The sequence below is a fragment of the Eulemur rufifrons genome, chromosome 18 (assembly GCF_041146395.1).
Source record: "Eulemur rufifrons isolate Redbay chromosome 18, OSU_ERuf_1, whole genome shotgun sequence".
NCBI classification, from domain to species: Eukaryota; Metazoa; Chordata; class Mammalia; order Primates; family Lemuridae; genus Eulemur; species Eulemur rufifrons.
Window position 1 is genome coordinate 3,157,386 of NC_091000.1, and position 6,060 is coordinate 3,163,445.

General features: G+C 35.2%; 1 non-coding gene across 1 annotated transcript; it reads right to left on the reverse strand.

Annotated features, from left to right (window-relative positions):
• Nucleotides 1-5,559: 5,559 nt before the first annotated feature.
• On the reverse strand, nucleotides 5,560-5,666 carry LOC138399196 (U6 spliceosomal RNA). Its single transcript, XR_011236095.1, has one exon. It is a non-coding gene; the product is annotated as a U6 spliceosomal RNA (small nuclear RNA).
• Nucleotides 5,667-6,060: the final 394 nt, after the last annotated feature.

Consider the following 6,060-nt stretch of genomic DNA (forward strand, 5'->3'; position numbering starts at 1 on the left):
TATTTTTCCAATATGCAAAAGATAGTATATGTGCACAGGAGTATATGAAAACATATTATAATTGAAGAAAAATAATAAATTGAGCAACCGTGTACCTACCACATAGGCCAACAAAAAGCACGACTTTACTCCTTGGCTAGACTGAAAATAAATGAAATCAGTAATTTCTGATCAGACTTGCATGTTAGCCGTACAAATTCATCAGAATGCTACTAACTTCTTTTTGCATTTCCTTGTGTAGATTGCCATTCTGAAAGATGGCATGATTTTTGGAAAGACTATAATTTGATTCCCCAAATTAAAATACCATATATTATGCATAGAGTAGGCTTTCTTTGAGTTTCTAAAAGTTTTCTTCATTTCTTGTAAGCTATTGCATGCACACAAATGAATATAATACATGAAGTTCAATAACTATAAAGTGAAAACTCAAGAAGCTATAAATGAGAACCAGAAATAAGACTTTGCCTAAACCCTAAAGCCCAACCCCTATGTGCCCCTCCCCAGTCACGGCCTCATCTCTCACTGCTAGAACGCTTAATAACAAAATACATTCTTACTTAGCATTTTGCTTCCTATGTTCTCAGTCCTAAAATTTGTTCCTTATTTTTGAACTTGTGTGAACATATTAATAAAATATTGCATCCTTTTTCATTTTCTGTTTATTTTTCTCCATAATATTTCATGAATTTCGTTTGAGTTGCTACACTGTGCTGTGGTTTGCTTACTGTTTTACTATGCAATCTTAAGTTGATAGTGTAGTTTTGATCCATTCTTCTGCTGATGAACACACATGTTATTTTAACTTTTGGCTACTACAAATAATCCTGCCCATGCTGAACACTCTTCCCCAGAGGGTTTTAGCCCACGAAACCCATCTTAGACTCCTGACATCAGAATTCTAAGATAATAGATTTGTGGTGTTTTAAGCTACTAAATTTGTAGTAATTTGTTAGAGCAGTAATAGGAAACTAATACAGTCTACTGTTGTAAGCCATTTGAGCTTTGAGGTTGTTTATTACGCCAGAATAACTTGGTTTATCTTGACTGATACAATCTTCCCCTATCTGTTGTTTTTATGGTCAGCACTAGCATGAAGAAAAAAATACTTAAAATTTCAATTGGTGATTTTTCACCCAAACCATCTTTATAGTTTTTCTTAATTTCCTCTTTCCTACTTTTGAATCAGGGTGTAGATACAATTTTGGATGGTATTATTATTGGCTATGTATTTTCTGTAACATAGGACTTTAATCTAAAATGCAATAAAATTCCTGTCTTTAAAGAAAACCATCATATGCTGATGGTGGGAATGTAAACTGATGCAGCCACTGTGGAAAACAGAGTGGAAGTTCCTCAAAAATTAAAAATGGAGCTACCATATGGTGCAGCAATTTCACTTCTGGTTATATGTCCCAAGGAACTGAAATTAGGATCTGGAAGCGATATCTGCACTCCCATGTTGATTGCTGGATTGATCACAATAGCCAAGATACAGAGCCACCTAAATGTCTATTGACAGACGCACGGACAGATGACATGTGGTCTGAACAAGATGGGATGGTATTTGGCGTTAATAACGAAGGCAGTCCTGCCATTTGCAATGACATGGGTAAACCTGGAGGACATTATGCTAAGTGGAATAAGCTAGGGACAGAAGGACATGATACCCCTTATGTGATGAATCTGAAATAATCAGACTCAGAGAAGCCAAGAGAAGAATGGTGGTTGCCAAGGGCTATGGGGAGGGGGAAATTGGGCAGTTTATGTCAGAGGGTACGAAGTCTCCATTATACACAATAAATAAGTCCTACAGACCACTGTACAGCATAGTACTTATAGTTAATAATACAGATTTTATACTTCAAAATTTGCTAAGATGGTGGATCTTATGTTAAATGTTCTTATCACACAAAAACTAATAATAAATAAAAAGGGTGTGAGGAAACTTTTGGAGGTGATGACAGGTTTACGGCATAGATTGTGGCAATGGTTTCATGGGGGTATATTTATCTTTATACTCATCACGGTGAACATGTTAAATATGCACAGCTTTTTGTATGTTATTTATACCTCAATAAAGGGGTTGAAAATGTTGTTATTTTAGAGTCTCAGTTTAGTTCTCACTCTTTATTGGTTTTTGAAATGTAGAATAATTTTTCATGCCTCTGGATAAGATAAAAGATACAACCCGTAGACGCTATGCAGGGGACAAACTAACACAGTCACTTTACTAGCAAGCTGATTTGGTGGCAGTGGCTTCTTCCCTCAAGAAGATGAAAGTGGTAAACAGTCAAGAGAGATTGTGATGTTGAGATCAGTGTGAAATTTCACTGAAGAACTCAGCTATCAAATGTCACACATGAAAAGGGATTAGAAGCTGAGCATTGTGAAGTGATGAAGGTGAAGAAATATTTTTAGAATGTGTTTCTTCTTATGTGAACTTCTGAGTGGAATCCAGAAGGGACTAAGTGGATGCAGGAACTAGAAACATGAAAGAAAGAGCAAAAAGGGAAGCACCGCTTTCTGAGGTTCAAGAATTTCTATGTAAGTAACATAAACACAGAGCTGAATGTGAGACAAGAATATATACTTGAAAAAATAGCACTTAGAATCAAGTAAAATAACTGATCCATTTTGTAATGCAGGAATCTAGGGAGCAAATATTAAGGACAATTACTCAGAGGGTATAGATTCTAATTTGTATCAGGTATATTCATCTATATTTTTTCTTTTCTTTTTCTTTTACCTACAACATCACCCACATACATTCATTCATGCCCACACACGCCCACACAAGCGCATACAGACATAGCCACATCTGCATATTTGATCATTTTCTACACAGGTAGGAACACCTGTTCAGAGTCCCTCTTCCTGGAAGTGTGCAATGAAGAGAAGGCAGCTTTCTCTGGAGTTTCTCTGAAATACTCCACAGAAGTTTTCTTTATGGGGCTATTATCAGGGAGTGTTCCTGGGAGTGTTGGAAACTCCCTTTCTCTCCCCCTCCCTCACTCTCAGCCACAGGTGGAGAACTTCTCTGCACTGGCTCAATACTTGTTCTGTCTGGCAGTTCTGAAAGCTTGCTGTCCAAATTGGTATTCCACAGTCTCAGCCCATCTGGTGGGTGCGAAATATCTTGATATCTTCTCAGTTAATATTTTATGCCTCCAAGGTACTTCTTACAAATGAATGTCTTCCTAGCAGTATCTAGTTCTCTGTGCAGGAATATTCTCAGAAAAACACTGTAGCTGAAATTCTTCTTTAAACAATGTTTTCTGTGAATTTTCTACATTAACACTCGTTTGTACACATATACAGAATCATCATAGCTCTGCACACCAGAGCTCTTTAGCCACTAATTTGTTACCTATAAAATAATCTTCCACTTATTACTTTAGCCATTATTATAATAAGGAATACTGCGGACTTTTTTATTGTGGTAAAAACACTTAACATGAGATCTACCCTCTTGCATTTTTAAGTGCACGATATGGTATTTTTGACTATAGGAAGAGTTCTACTATTTTAACATGCAGAACAACCCCTACAACTCCTACGTAGCTCAGATACGACTAGATTATCAAGAAAACCTGTCCCATGTCCTCTTTGGGCACTGTAGGTTAGGTTTCCTTCTTCGTGTTCTCAAATACCTTTTGCATATTTCTATTACTATAATGTCCACATTCTTCACACTAGACTTTGAGTATTGTTAAAACAAATACACTATTTTAACAACTCCAGACATGGGTTCAAAAATGTTTAATAGCCAATTTTGACACCCCCCCCCCAAAAAGTGTATGCACATATATATGTACATAAGTTTCTTATAAATTTTACTGACATAAAGATTGCGTAGCATACAACACAATATGCTTTATACAATACATGCATACAATAATAAATATTTAATGCTCTTTATTGCAAATTCTATATAGTCAATTGATTCTCACAGAATATTTTCATTGATTTTCGCTGGAATTTTGTATTTATAGCCAACTTATCACTGCAATTGATGAGTTAGTGTAGTTCTGATATGAATATTGGTTGATATTTTCATTTATGTCAATGAGTAAGAAGAAAGTGAAATGACAGACAAAAAAGTTTGTGGGGACTTCATTTATCACTGTTAATATAAGCACAATTGCAAATATCAGTGAAATGTACAACTGTAAAGAGATGAATATAATCAAAGAGTCAAAGAAAGTTATTCTCATTCAGGATCATCTTAATAAGCGAATGGTGAAAAAATCAGAAAGTGAGAGGAAAGCACTTGGACAGCCTTCAAATTGAAGTCAATTTCTTAACTATCAAATTCATGGAAACGAAGAAGATTGGACAACACTGGAGAAGAGGTAGAAAGTTACTTTTTCAAGTTGAAAATCTATTCAGACTCATAGTGTTCTAAGGTTAGACTTTACCTCGCTGAAGTTTCAGTCCAGCGACATCTACAGAAACATGACTTTTTTGTCTCTAAAGACAAGGTCTTGAAAGTATTTTAAAATGATTCGAAAAACTTATTTGTCATGAACTAACTTTTTAGAAATAACACTTCGGTGACTTCAGTTACGATAAATCAGAAGCATGCTGGTTAAGTTTACCCTGAAATGTCTATGGGATTAAAGATTAACAGGCAGAGAGATGGGGAAGACACAGTGTGGGCATTTCCAAAGGCAATGCATTTGATCAATATTACTTGAGTCACTAAACAACAACAAAAAGAACTTGTTTCTATCTTTTTTGGTCTGTGATGCTATCACAACTTGTCAGATGAAAATAACTCTAACATTGCTTTGTGTAATTGCAATTTCTGTCTTTATTCTTAATACACTTAATTACAGAGACAAAGTAAAAATCTAATCTCGCAATAATTTTCTCTCTTACTAAATTTTTTTAATAGACTTTATTTTTGGAGCAGTTTTAGGTTCATAGCAATATTGAGCAGAGGCACAGAGATTACCCACCCCCCCTCCCCCAACACACGCATAGCCTCTCCAGTTATCAGCGTCTCCCCCAGAGTGACGATTTAGCTACAGCTGCAATGCTTGGTAATAACAGACAATTTGGAAGTTGGATATGATTATTAGAAATTTTTCCCAATTTTGTATTTTTTATAACTTTGTACTCCTTTCTCCTTTACTTAATATCCAGTTGTATTTTCACTTTTAAGAATAAACCTAATTTGGCTCTTCCTAGAATTGTATGTATCTAGTCAGAGTAATAAAAAGAAATTAAAATACATATATTTAAATGTATTATGAATAAAACACTATTATGACAAAGTCTACTCATTAGCTAGGAATAGAAAGTTGAACTTATAGAAGTAAAATTAGTGGGATTAAAATAATGGAGACTTAATGATTTCCTTTCTTTTAAACTTCAGTCCATAGAAGCAACTTCAGTTGTTATTGAAAATCAGTGGAAGTAACAATATGAGCTGGATGATTAGGCAACTAAGGTAAGAATAGAGAAAACATTATCCCGATGTCTATAAGGACAGAGGAGTTGTGACCTTGAGTACATTTTAAACTGCGTGAAAGCAGTGCCTACCTTCTTTTTTTTTTTTTAATACACTTCATGAATTTGTGTGTCATCCTTGCGCAGGGGCCATGCTAATCTTCTCTGTATCGTTCCAATTTTAGTATATGTGCTGCCAAAGCGAGCACAGCAGTGCCTACCTTCAAACACTCCCACCCTGGGAACTACAGGACTGACAGTTTCACTTCCTGCCTTTGAGAGAGGGAAGCAAATTATTAACTGCTACATCACATGCTTACCAATAGCCAAGGCAATGACCAGCATGGTGTTTTGGAGACTCGGTAAAGCCTAACTAATCTAATTTGATTTTATTATAGAATAACAAATTGAATAAATGAGTAAAGACAAAAGTGTTTTGACTTAATAAGAATTTTACTTTTGTTTAAAGGAGAAATACTATGATTTTCTTTAAGCCAATATTTTATAGTGAGGTATCAGCTCATTTACTTTTTAAAGTGCAAAATCCTAAGCATTGACATATGTCCCTTGTCATCTTTAAGTAGACTAGAAATAGGCACCCTC